At 37.3% G+C, this 14,597-nt stretch overlaps 1 protein-coding gene across 1 annotated transcript in view; it reads left to right on the top strand.

Moving 5' to 3' along the window:
- Window positions 1-14,597, top strand: part of CDC73 (cell division cycle 73) — a 117,514-nt gene that overhangs the window by 68,784 nt on the left and 34,133 nt on the right. The gene's annotated exons all lie outside the window — the stretch shown is intronic.

The raw sequence follows: 14,597 nt of genomic DNA, 5'->3' as shown, positions 1-14,597 counted from the left end.
TGATTGTTTGCATTCATTTTGACTAAATCGAAAGGCAGCCAGAAAGCTGTACAGGCTTTTGCTCGTATTAGATAAATGTTACATACTCAGTTCAAGCACAATGATAGGTGAATAGTATAAAAATTATATGATTATTAAATGCATGATTGAGGGTTTTTTCAAATTGTTTTCGCTTTTCCTTGATGCTGTAACTTGTGATTCCTTAGGGGATTTTTCATGCTAGACATTCTATTCCCGTATTGCAAAGCTGTTCTGCAGTGCAAAGGAATTATAAGCATTTAAATTCCAAAGCTTTATTTAACCCATTTGGTTCTCTTCAAGTATAAATCTTTTGTGCCTTCATAGCAAAGAAAAAAATAAGAATTTATTTCTTTGCTCATACTTGCTTTACACATGCTTATTCTATAAAAGCTGCTTTTTGTAATCTTAGGTTAGTCAATTAAGCTGGACAACACTAATGCATAAGCACATGCTGTTAAGCTGCCTTTATGCTGCTAATGGCTTTCTTCCTCCGTAGAGGTTGAAGTCTGGTATTGCAGAATTGGGAACCCTTGATTTCAATTATTGATGCATCTAAAATGTTTTTTGTCTGTTATAGATATACCTATATTATAGAATTTGTTTTTCTGGTCCTGATAAAACTTGTGTTCTTTTCATTTTTGTCCTTTCAGTGACTGACTCTTCTATTCTGAACCATCTTATTATATTTATGATATGTTATAAATAAAATATCACAATAGATAGCTCAGAAAATAGAAAGCTACCAGCATACTTACCCAAGTATTTATTAGTTACTGTGTTTGTTCACTCTATTTGGAAGAGTTAATGACTAGCTCTTTAGTGGTTTGGTGATTTTTGGTTGTTGGGGTTTTTGCTGTTGTTCAGCTTTTTTGGTGTGGTTTTTTGTTTACTTTTAGAGAAAGAATAAAGAAAATATAATTGCTTTATCATGTGGTATCACTGATCAGTAGTATTCCAGGTGAGTCCATCCTTTACCAGCAAATGAGGCTTCCCCAGGCAGTCAGTGTGTTTTACTATTCTAGATGCATATTCTGATAATTTACTAGAAAAATCCTCCTAACTAAATTGCCTATGTACACTAACTTTCTCTATTAATCTAGTCTAGTCTTGTTTTTAATATATGCATTTCCTATCCTAATGACAATTTCCACAAATCCTATGTTTTTGTTTGAGGACACTTTAAGAGCATGAGTGTATTCCCTAAATATTAATTATAAATATAACATGTATACAAAGTCAAGCCTTGTATCTCTTCCACTCTTAAAAATTTTGTATTTAAAAAAGGGGGAGGGGGGAGAAATGCTGTCAACAGAGCAGTGGAGCAAGAGAGGAGACACCTATGTCCAGCACCACTTAACCACTTAATATTCTGGGATGTTTATGAATAATCGAGAATCAGTGCTTTGAAAGGTTGCATGTGTGCTCAGTCTACTGAATTTTCCACTTAAACACACAAAGCTTTCTTATCCTTACCCTAAATAATATACAGAACTTTATATAATCTGTTGCTGTAGGTATACAAATAAGTGAGAGTTTGACTAAGACTATTGTCAGTTTGCTGCCTTCTGGTCTATGAGTGGGAAATCAAGTGAGGTACTCGTGTAGTTCATTTGCCCATGTTGATTTACATAAAAGCAACTAATGTTTTTTCGAATACCAGCACGTAAATCTGCCTCTGATTTTTGAATTTTCAGAGAAGACACATAACACTGTATTTGGGAAGCAAACCTAAATCCCAGCAGAATTATTATTAAAATCCATAGTGTTTCTGCTTTATTTACTACTGCTTCACTATACATGAAGTGTATCTCTGAAGGTTTGGAAGTTATATGTAGTAGGCTTATATATTTGGGTGGCCAGAGCTGGTTTTTTCCTGTAAATGCTCATTGGTAAATATTAAAGGTACAAAAGCTCCAAGGGCCACTTTTAAATAAATACAGCCTGTTTTAAAGTAGATTTAGAGGGGAACAGACATCACCTTTGGCTTTTAATTATATGACCGTATCGCTTGTGTATAGCTTTTAAGTTCAGGCAGAGCTGTTGCCTGTTGGTATGTATAAAATTTGTCATCTTGCCTTGTGAACAAATTGAATATTGAATTAATAAATCTTAATGAATTATTTCTTTTGTTCACTTATTCTTTGGTTTTAAGGGAAGAGCAGGCCTTTACTCACCTTACAGAAAAGTAAGGAAAAGGATTTTTCTGCTACTTTCTATCTGGGTGTGACTGATACAGCCTTAGAGAGTCAAAGTTTGAGGAAGAAGTTACTTTCATAGCACTTTAATTTTTACTACTTTTAAATGATACTGTATGTTTCTGGGTATTTCTGGAGGACAGAGCTTTCCTTGTACTGGAAATATGACCTGAAGATTTCAGTAATCTTGCAATGTTAGTGCTTGAAATGCTGCCATCTATTAAGACTATGAAGGAGTTACTCCGATGTGAAGATGTGCAGTGTGTGTGTAAGGAACACTACAGAGATACTCTGGCCAGTGAAACAGCTTGACTGTTCAGTGAGTTCTATAAAGCTAGAAGCAGATGCAAGAACTCAGAAGAGATGTGTGCTTAGAATAACCTGGGCATGTGTGTGACAGCTGTGAACTATGCAAAATGAACTAGTTCAGAACAGAGGTGTGTAAGTTTGGAATATTTTCTTCAAGAAACTTAAACTTCCTACATGTCATTTTTAGAGGGTATCCATAGAATCTTGTCTAACTGGTTTTAAAGTAAATCAGACACTAAGGTTGAGCTGTTAAATAAAGTTCTCTATTGACACCATTAACAGAAGTTTCTCAAATCAGTTGAGAGTGGTTGCAAGTCAGGTGTGTACTGTGTGATCTGGTGGCCAGGAGTCCCACAGAAGTTAAACTATACGCTGACCTGTCAACTATACACTGACCTGTCAACTGAATGTTCCCATATGAACCGTGCTTTCTGGATACTCCATGAATACAAAGATTATTCCATTTTATCATAGTAAAATGTATTATTTCATCTGCAATATGTTGAAAACCTTTCAAGTGACAGTTCAAAATGATTAATGGCAGCATTTTCAAGGTTGGTTATTTTTGCTTTTAAACTTCTGGAAATGTGTTAATACAGAATGTCATCATGCTTAGTTTTAATTAAGTGTGTTAAGAATTGTTATGTATATGGCCGGGGGCTATTCTGTTCTGTGCTTCAAAAGGCATACTTCTTCCCTAAGTCATTTAGAGTGGAGTTTTGAATATTTGTAATTTACTTGTCTACTTTGTGATCCCAACATGATTCTTAACTAGCATGTTTGTAACTGAATGAAAAATAGCAATCTAGAAATGACCACAAGTGTCACTATTGCCTGCCTTATTTTCCTTAGCAGATTTTCACTGTTGCTTAGCTAGTTGAGAAACCCAGCTTACACTTCCTCTGTTTTTTTATAAATGGTTATGATTTTGCACTCTATTCTAGTAACACCCAAGTCATAAATTTAGTAATTTCATTAATCTTGGAATGTCTTCAGTTTAAAACAGAAGTGCAACAATATTGATCAGTCAGAAATGGTGGTAGAACAAGAAAAGGTTTCAGTTATTCTGAAACATGCATATTTTTGTTTGCTAATTAGTAGTTGATAATTATGTCATTCAGTAAGGAATATAAGCACATCCTCTCACTTAAAGTTGTGAGAGAGAAAAGACCAAGTGATTTTTTTTCAAGTCAGGAGGGTGCTTCTTACTCCATCTGCCTTAGGAAACGTTTCATAATTCTAAAGCTTGTGGGTTTTTATGAAGTAAACTAATGTTCTAGGCATCCAACTGGAATTCAATCCATTCTCCTGTCAGCTTTTCTATGAGGAGCACAGATTTGGAGTGCTTCAAAATTCACTTGAAAAGCCAGAATACTAAATGGTTTCAATCTGTATCTGTTCTGGTTTTGTGTGTTACACAGATTTTGCCTATTGGTCTACTGTCCAGAAATGTTTCTTTTCTCCATAATGTGGTGTTTGCTTTATCATATCTTCTTTCTTTTCTGTATTCTGATCTTTCATGTCTTCCCCCAGGCTTTGCATCCAGTTATTTCTGATCTCAAGTACTAAATGCAGATTTTTGGTGTTGTGTGTTTTGGTTTGGTGTGTTGTGTTTTTTTTTTTTTTCCCAAGGGATGGACAACATAATTTCATTTGTGTTGTGCAGTATTTTTGGCTGTGTGGTTCTCCCCTGATGAACTGAAATCCAGTGCCAGCAGTAATATTTTCTGCCTGTCACAAGTGTTACTTTTGCATTCTGAGGAGAGCAGGGACTTTATGAAGCTTTGATTCAGCACAGTAGGGGAGAGGAGGCCAACCAGCAGAAGTACCAAACATTTGCAGGCGGTTTAAAGAACAACCGTGGAAAATAGACTTCTGTTTTTCTCCTTACCTTCTGACATACCCCTAACACCCACCCTCACACCCCCAGCGTGAGAATTTGAAACAGAAGCTTAAATTCTTACAGAAGGCTAGACTTTGGGGAAGAACTGATACTAAGTATCAAATCTCTTAAAGCAGGAAGATGGCATCCTATGGGAGTTAATAGGCCACCAGCTCTTATGCCTAAGGAGCAAAATGCATTGTTCCAGCTGTTACCACTTATCCTTGTCTCTGCCCAGTTCGTTCCTGCAACAGGCATGGAAAGACCCTTTTTCCTTAGGCTATCTTCAGGCTCTTTGAGGCATCCAGCACTTCTCTTCTAATGATTTGAAGAGCCTTGGCCCATCAGATTCATCACCAGGATGTAGACTTCCTGGCCAACACTCTTCCTAGGACAGCTGGATGAGCCATGTAGATATTTTTTGGAGGGAGGGTGAGGCTGATTAAGAGATTTGTAGCTCCAACTGTTCATCTGCTCACTACATTTTTTTTTTTTTTTTCCCCAGTATATATGTCAGCCTCAAAAATTTCTGGTTTTGAAGTTGAAATCGGTGATGCAGATGTTTATAGTTAATATTAAATAATATGAAATTGAAGAGCTGGACTTTCAGACCTGTCAGAATTTTATCTGCCTTGAGGTTGAGACCTGTATTGACTCTTTCCATCTGTCATATTTCCTCAGTAGCTTTAGTACGTTAATTCCTACAGCTCCATCCTGTAGCTATTCTCATTTACAGCTAATTCTGTGGGACATGCAGGATTCACAACAGAAATAACAAAGGTTTAGCAAGTGTCTTAAATGCCTGAAGCCTTTCTTCAAGCACAGATGAGAACAGTAGGAAAAAACAAAATCTATGGAAAAATCCGTTCTCCAGTGATCCAAGAGGTTCTCCTTGTAATAAATTTAAGTAGTGTTTTTTCATATCCAACAGAAAATCTGGATCATAAAATGGAGAATAAGTCCCCTTTTGAGAGCAGTTTCTTGCTGCTCTTTTTTTGACATGTTGGGGCAACTAAAATTGCTCCAAACACCCTGCACAACTGTCGCGGATGAAAGTATTGACACGGTAAAGATTTAGAAAAATAATCTAGATTTATTAATAACTAACAACTATTTGTCAATACAAAATAACTCAGAAAAGCAACTTATTCAGGTTCTAAAATGACAATATTCACTCTAACTTACTTAACGGTACCTTAATTTATACACATATGTACATGCGCATACAAAAACCAGACATATACATACAGAAACAAAGGGGTTTGGGTTGGGTAAAATGAACACAAAAGGGACAAACACACAGGAACAAGGGTAAAGGTACGTACCCACACACACGCACACCCGCCAATAAACAGGTGAAATAGAAGCTAGCTCAAAGAAAATTTCTCTCTCGAGTTTAGAGCAAATACTCACAAGGTCTTGGCATTCCTCAACGGGCGATAATTGAGACTCGAGCGGAGGGACTTCGCCCTGGCCTTCCGTCTGGAGCAGACGATACCTGAGAGGCGTCCCAGCTCAGGGGAGATGCTGGTCACAGGCCGCTGCGATCCAGGAGAGCTCAAAGGGCCTCTCTGGTGGTCGCAGTTTATAGGGTCCAAGATGATTGACTTTTGTCAAATGCTATCTGGTGCCTTCCGGCAGTTGCACAAGAATTTGAATAATATGCAACCCTGTTATTGTTCCATCTGACCACATCCCAGGCACAGGTGTGTCAGGCCATCAGGAGATGATGGGCCATTATAACCTTTTCCAAGCAATTGGGAGGGGCAGGAGCCAGGCTCCTCAAGGTTATTCAGTCCTTATCTCCATAGATTGGTGTATGGCTCTGGGGAATGTGGATGGAATCACACCTGGCACCAAGCAGCCCAACAAGGACGGCAGGGAGGGGTAAGAATTGCACCACCACAATAACACCTAGATTGATAGAACTACCTCAGCTTGACCAGCCAGTGTAATGTATCTTTTTTTTCCTAATGTTGTTCCGTGTTAATGAGTCTGTCAACTTGAAGTAGTTTCCAGTCAGTGTATGTTATTGAAAAACTGATTTTAATATGTGCTGACTTGTGTTATGTAGTGTATTTAATCATTGAACTGATTTCTGGTTATTTCAAAATTCATTCTGATTAGTGGCAAAAATCCTTTGGAAGTAAACGTTCATTTGTATTTGATTCTGATGAACAAAGAAATCAAGTTACTGTACAAAATGACTTTGTGTACCGCTAGTTGCCAGTCTGTCCAGCAGACTTTATCTTTGCACATTTGAAATTTGTATTAAACTTAAATGATAGCATCCCTTTAGTAGTGTCCAAGGAAAAGGAAACCGTGCTGTGGAAATCATGCTTTTTGTGTGAATAGCTGTGTTCATAATACCTTCTGTAATCTGTGTAAGAGTCTAGAATAATTTTTGTGAGCCTGAGGATTTTTTTCACATAAATTACTAATGTAAAGTCACAGTCACCAGGACTCCTGGTCCTCATATACTTGATTTAGACAAAATCCTTAGAGCTGTATTATGTTAATTGACAGAATATTGGTTCAGAAGTAGAGAAATATTTCAAACTTAAATTTCAGTGGCTTTTATTTTCTGTAACTTAGTGACTTCTGACAGAAGGAGAAATCAAGACAGCGCTCTCACATCTTGTCCATCTCAAGATGTAATATTGAGAATCATTAATGTGTACTATAGGGAGGTGTATGTTTAAGATAAAAAAGTACTGAATATTTTTAATGTAGTAATGCTGAATTAATAAAATTTTGCTTAAAACGAAAGATTAGATTTTTCTGTAGTATAGATACATATTCTTGTAACTCTTAATCATCATCTGCAAAGCTTTCTATCACTGATCTGTTTTACTGTAGTAGAGTATATTTATAGGAAGCATTTGTCATCTAAAAAAACCCCGACTCTTAAAAACACAATAAACTGTCATCCTCTTAAAAACTCCATAAATCTCATGATGGGTGATGGGTTGCACATTGCAGATCCTTTTAAGTCTTCTCCTCAAAGGATTTGTGTACCTAAGTGTTGAGACTTCTACAAAGACGACTTCTGTAAGTTTCTGGTTAATGCACATTTGTGCTTTATTCGTGTGAGTAGTATGGTTTACATTGCTGAAGAAAATAAATTTTGGGAGACCAAACCTGACATCCCCCCTCCCTGCCTTGCACATTTGGATCTCCATCTTACTGTTTTCTTTGGAGATAGTTTGACAAATATGAGAAGCCCTGTAATTCTGTTAATATCAGTAAGAAGCATAATAGTGCAAAAAAGACAACAGTTGTTTTCTAGTTCCATTGCATTTCTAGGTAAGCAAGCAAAGCAATAAAATAGAATAAAAATTCCTTCTTAATTTAATGAGATCTGGATACAATACAAAAAGGGAATTGGGGGGTGGGCAGGAATCTAGGTATCCTCATATGGAGAAGATGTCTCTGCTGTGAAAAAAGTCTTTTTTTTGCCATTTTCATTTATCTATCTATTTATTTATTTATTTTTACAGTTGACTCTACACCACTCTGTCAGGAACTATGCACCAGTATCTATACTTTTATGCTGGTTTTGCCTCATGACAAAAAGAGTTTCTTTGTTATGTATAATTAACTTCCACTTACCTGAGGTGTGCTGGGGGAAGGGAATGGGCAAGGAGATACATCAGTAATGCAGGAAACGCTGGATGCGATGGGAAAATTTAGAGCGGATCTCTTGAATCTCTGTACTTCTCTTACAAACAGGTTGGTTGGGACCAATTCCAGGTTAAAACTGGATCTGTGTGTTCACATGGTAATGCACACAATCTAATAAGCCTTGTGGAATGTTGACCATTAGGGAGTAGATGCATCAGCCTACTCTGAATGGTCTGGTGGAGTTGGTTCAGGTCCCTTGTGACTGGAGCTAATAAGCTCTGATGACTCTGTGTAGAATTGCTTGCTTGTTCTTGAAACAGTGCTGTGGCATACATGAGATGCTTGCAAGATTTAAAAATAGTAACTCCATGCTGTGTGGCAGTGCTGTTTCTGAAGCCCTGCTGGCCTGCGAAGTAAACTAGCTGTGTTTCTACAGAGCTGCCCTAAGCTAATGAAATCGGTAAATCTAAGGCACCTCTGTCATCTTGAATGGAAAATGCTACTGAGAATATCTGATCTCAGTTGATTGAGATCTGATGGCAGTAGTAAGTAGGGGGATTTTTTAAGAACACTTTTCATGCTGGTAGTGCCGTGTCATTATTTTTATCTAATTTTCAGAGGTTTTTTTCAAACTAGGCATTAGTCAATGGCAAAAATGTCTGTCTGAAAAGATAAGGGTTTTTGCTCTTCCTGCAAAATAGGTATGTATTAATTTACTCAAGAATATGACAAGGTAGAAGCTGAAACATAAGGAAGAAATATGTAGTCTGGCATTACCTCTTGAATAGCTGCTTTTTCTTACATTTCCAAAATGTCTTTTTAGAAGAACAGGAATAAATAGAAAAGTGTGAGGTTTCTGTACTTATTACCGGCCTTTTGAGCTACACATAAAATTACTATGCTGCCCTTTCTCAAAAGGTGACACTGCCGTTTTGTTTTGGTGGTTTTCTCATAAAAGTAGAGCACCACCAGATTAAGACAAGGAAGTTATTGGATGAGTCTCTATGAAATTGAATCTGTTTGTGACTGGTGAAACCCTCCTAAGCATGTACAGAAAGTTCCAGGGTACCATAACAGAGGAATATTGTTACATCTTGTTAATCTTTGGGGTTTTTTTTCCTCATTGAGATCTTGGCATTGAAAACTGAAATCTATTCCAAAACATTGTCTGCTCTTAGTGGCTTACTCATTTTTATTTCCTGCCACCTAAGTGCTCAGTCTTCCAGTGAGGGGATCTTACTTTGCAACAGAATGCTGTAAAAAAAAAAATCTTGTTTATTTTTTATCACTGACAGTAAACTTTTCAAAGGCAAAACAGCTATTTGAAGTAACAGGACAGATGTGAGGGCTGAAAGAGAACTGAAGAGGTCTTGCTGCTTAAGGCAGATTTCCTTCAGATAAACTGTGAAATCCACAGGATGGTTATGGATGACTGATCTTTGCTAACATGTGAGTAGCAGAAGTAATAGTTGCGGTGCACCTCACCTGTGTCTGTGCTGACTGGCATAATCTGTCATCTTAAACATTTATTTATTCACAGTGGAAAGTTCTTAAAAATGAATTGTGTGTGTACATATGTATAGGGGGGTGGCTGTATATATATATAGAGGGAGAGAGACAGCCACTTGAAAACTTTGAAAACCTGTTCCAAAATACAGTTCTGAGTCTGCTCATTTAGTCAGGGGGTTATTTTTTCTGCAGTGATGAAGACTGTGTAAAAGTCATAGCATAATAGGAATATCATAAAATTTGTAGAGTTCTGGTATGACCCTTATCCCATCTTCATCTTTGAATAGAATGGCCCCTGACTGGATGAATGAGACCTTGTTAGTTGACCTTCGTTTAAAGAGGACTACATTTCTGCACTAACAAAATAACAGCTGTGCCCTAGCCATTTCAAAGTGTTATAAACTGACTTCCTAAAATTGATTGAGTCAGAGTTTCCAATTTCTTTATTTAGCAAGCGGCAACAAGCAAAACAGCGCTGGGCGGCCGGGAAGTCTCCTGCTCCAACAACAGCCCGCACCTCAAGGAATTTTGTCTCAATTTTCTACTACAAAGCATTGCATATTCATTGTACGCCTATACATATACATTACCTAAACCCGCCTACTCCCGCTTCGTATGGTAATTAGTTTATCAGTCCTTTACGTTTGTGCAGATGGTGCTGAAAATTACGGGCTGGGGTCTTCAAATCATGGGCAGTGGTCTTCGGGAGGAAGGCTGTAGGTCCTCCTCACAGTGTACTTTTCACCCTTCACCTGGAATGTGATGATTTTACAAGTTTGCAGTGCTCATCAGTCTAGGCTCATTACTGGTCTTAAGGAGATTTATGGACGTCCTTGTTCATGCCTTATAAAGTACAGACACTTCTCTTTTTCTTTACTCTCTTGTTGCCCCCCCCCCCCCCTTTCTTTCACTCTTTTGTGCAATATCATGTTAGTTCAGTTAAGCACTTGCTGTTAGTTCTATACAATGTGCAATAGTTCATATGGCAGTTCACCTTTCCATTGTCTTTTCGCTGATTTTGATGAACAAACAGTGTACCATCCATCACAAAAGAACAGTCATATTATAAACCAGATCTCATAATGCATAGATAGAAACTTGGAGATAGTCTATCTAGCATATGGCTTGTGTAGAAAATGAAAAAGTAAAAGTTGAATGCTGTCGTTCTAATGCTTTGAGAAGGGCTTAATTTAATCTTCTCTACTAAAGAGAGAAGAATAATGGGGACTTTAGGTATAATGCCAAAGGAAGCTGAAAGTAGAGGCAAGAGGCCAAATGGAAAAATTCCTCTTGTGTGGTACAGCCAGGATCCTTCCTGTATTTCAACTTAATGCATGATTTATTGCCATCACAGTTAGTCTTTGATATAGGCATATAACATCATCAGCTTTTATATTCTACAGTAGGGTGGTATGAATGATATGTTTATTTAGGATACAGATACAATACCGGTTTGCACAATCTATTTGTTATACAGTATTGTAGCATCATGTACTGGTATGCATGGAACAGAATTTGTGTGGAAAAATCTAAAGGCAATTCTTTCAACCTAAGCATTTGTCAAGAAGCGCACAAATAGAGAGCATAGTTGCTATGATGAAAACGTGGTATATATTCTCCTATTGTTTGTCTTCAGCATATGATTTTATGATGTGTGACTAAAATACTTCCGTGTCCCAGGTGACTTTGTTATGTGATGATTAATATTGTGATTCTGTTGCTTGATTCACATAGTAAAAAAGAGCCCTATCGAAAGGACGTGTAACTTTGGTCGAAGCCAGGCTTTGAGGACACACTTAAATGAAGACAACTGAAAGATTAACAGCACATTGTCTATTCACTCTTTGGGTACAAAACAGAAGGTTTTAATTTGTTGTCATGTTTGGGGGATTATTAGTGTTTGTTTTTGTTTTGGATTTTTTTAAATCTTGGAATCTCTTGGGTAAGTATAAAGGCTTAATCTAGGAAATGCAGAATTTAGGATTTGGGCAGTTTCCTGGCTGTTTCTGCTGACATGTACAGCAGTGTGATTTAGTGCTGTGTAACAGTGATCCCTGCAAAATATTTTACCTTTTTAATCTGTTTACATCTGCACGTAGGGAGAGGGAAGGTGCAGGCCTTTTGGAATTAGCCAGTTGCACTGAGTGGAAATTTCTTGGAGAGGTAGAGGGGTGACAGGACAGGGGACGATGTTTTGGTCTAATTTGAATATTCCTCCATAATAGTAAGTAAAATAATATTTTAATTAAAACGGAATTCTGGAATGACAGTATGACAGTTCTACAATGAAAACCATATACTGTAGTGGATCTTACTGGGAAAGCTGGAGAGATGGAGAATTCGAGAACAGGACCATAGATGGAATATAACAATGTCAAAACCATTACATTTTTATTCTAGGGGTTTAATTACGATGGTGTGTGTGAAACTTTTACATAATGCAGTCCAAGGTAAAGATCTAGGTAGTCTAGAAGACAGTTTGTCAGAGCTGCTGTGACTGGTATAAGTGGGATGCTGCTACTGTAAATTTTGGAAATGCTCAGGCTTGAGAATATCGTACTGAGATATGTTAATGATTTTGACGAGTGGTGGGAGCAGCCATCTGAGGATACGAAGAGCACAAGTTTTTTTTCCATGATGTTTTCTGGTGTTAAACATATAAAGCATGGGAAGCTAAAGGCTATTGAACTCCTGAAGTTTAATAATAAGATTGAGGTACTATTCATACACTGTTTATGAATGTCATAGGTTTGGTTCCTGAAGTTTGCATGTATATTCTTTTGAATCCCAAATTGCCTCTATGCTCTGATTTAAAATGTGGGAAAATGTTTCCAGGATCTGCTTGTTGTGTTGAAAACTGAAAGTAAACATTTTGATCCAGTAATAGATGTGTTTTCTTTGAAGTTAAACCCACTGAAATCTTTTGTTTTACTTGATACAAGTGTATGAAATCACCAGGCAGAAAGAAACATTGCAATCAAATGTCAACTCCAGTCATAATAGTTTTCAAAGTAGTGCTTTTTCATATGGCACCATATAGCAAGCCTGTTAGTTGAAAATACAAGGTATTCCATGTCCATTCAAAAATAGTTGGTTTCTCTGAGATTTTAGTATTTTTAGTGAAATAAAAGTTTGCTCACAATATGACAAATAACTTTGTGTTTGGGGCCAGATTGTTATGTGTCACATTTCCCAGCTTCTTCTTGTGAAAACTGAGTGTAGATCAGTTCCTCTGAACACATTATCAACCTGTTGACAAAGACCGTTATCGCATATGAGGAAAGGAGATGAGGAAGAGAATCTGAGCTGGCAGTAATGCGAGTATGTCCTGTCCCATCCCCCCAGCAAGAGGTGATTTTATTGTAAAAAACTTTGTCTGAAGTTTTTGTTGCTGTTCCCCTGCATTTTGACCTCAAATAATACTGTGTTTATGTATAGTGACTGGCAGACATTTCACAGAGGCTTTTCTGATAGTACAAACTGTAAATGTAAGGCTTAAATTAGACATTTGAGAAAGGGGAAAATGACTGAATTTGCAAAAGTGATACTTTTTGCTGCCATTATGATCAAAGGTGCTTAGCCACAGTGTTAGAAAGCAAACAAAAAAGTCTGTTCTCCCATTATCCTCCCAACACTGTCCACCAAGAAACTCTGCATGCTGATTTGATTGACTTCCCATGTTCATGGTACACATCATACTTTCTTCCTTTCAGTCTGTTTTAAATGAGTTAAACCAATAAGATCTGTAGAGTAAGAGCTATACAAAACCTGAGGTGCTTTTGTGACTATGGTGTTTCTTTGGTTAATTTTCATTCTTGGATATAATTGGGGTTTTCTTTTTAAATATGACAGTTGAAAACAAACCTGTGAACTTATGCAGCTGGGGCAGGACAAATGTGTAGACATAGTACTCTAGTTATCTTGTAAGCAGATTAAAAGGTCCAGTCTTCCCAGTTTGAGGGGATTTCAGTGTGTGGATAACTGCAGCATATGCAAGTCTGGAAATCTAAGACTTTCATGCTGGATTAAACTCAGAAATTTTTGCAGTAAATTACTGTTCTAACTTGCTTGTCTGATGTTCTACAGCTATCTTTTGTGTGTCAATATTTTTTATCACCAGCACCCAAGATAGTCAATCTGCTCTCAGTGGACAGTTTGTTGATATGAGGGCTTTGCAGATGTTATGATGGAGGATTACTACTCTGTTCACAAATGGTGCAGATAACTAGTATAAATACACTTTTTATAGCACTTTTTTTATTTCCTATACATACAGTTGCTGTCACTTAGCTTTGTTGTAGCCAGTGAAGCAAGTGAGTTTCCAACACTCTCTGGGGGTGTCTTAGTGTACAACTCACAAAGTAAAGAAATACAAAAAGAGTTAACAAAATTTGAGATAAATTTTATTACCAATATTACTTGACCGACTGCATGGATCTGTACTTCAGTATTACTATCAGTGTGTTCCAGTTATAACAGGCCTCAAGATCATCACCTTCTGGGGTTTTAAAAAAAACACCTTTTCTTTTGCAGCTGAAGTTGCATAGTAGGTTCGCTGTTACTCATCAGGAAGCCTTGAGTGTAAGACAATCTGCAATTAGAACATTTTTCTAGACTTGTCCCTGGCCTGTGACAGTTTGAAATAGCCCTTTCCATGTCAAAGTGGTTATAGTCCATTGTATTCTTAGAATCATCACTGTCATCGCACAAGCCCTCTTATCTCTTGGCTTGTTTATTACAATTTATTATAGCTGCACCTAAAGCTTTTGATCCTGAAAAAGCTCATGCTGGTTTTGAGCTCAGCAGTTACTTTTCTAGGCAACACAAACAACTAAGAGTTCATTGCTCCATTGTCCAGCTTTGTGCATTGGCTCCTCAAGGAATACAGTTTCAGGATTTTCTCCTGATATTTTAAGACTTCCAAGGTGATTACTTAGAAAATTACTTCCTCTCTGGCCATGACCACCCATGATAATTATGTTTTCTTGTAACATAATGTAATATATAACCATAGTGCTGGGACAGTGAAAGCTGGTAAGGTACTGCTGCAGTTTAAC

The sequence above is a fragment of the Athene noctua genome, chromosome 5 (assembly GCF_965140245.1).
Source record: "Athene noctua chromosome 5, bAthNoc1.hap1.1, whole genome shotgun sequence".
NCBI classification, from domain to species: Eukaryota; Metazoa; Chordata; class Aves; order Strigiformes; family Strigidae; genus Athene; species Athene noctua.
The sequence above is the reverse complement of the archived record's forward strand: the minus strand, read 5'-3'. Positions and strand labels throughout refer to the sequence as shown.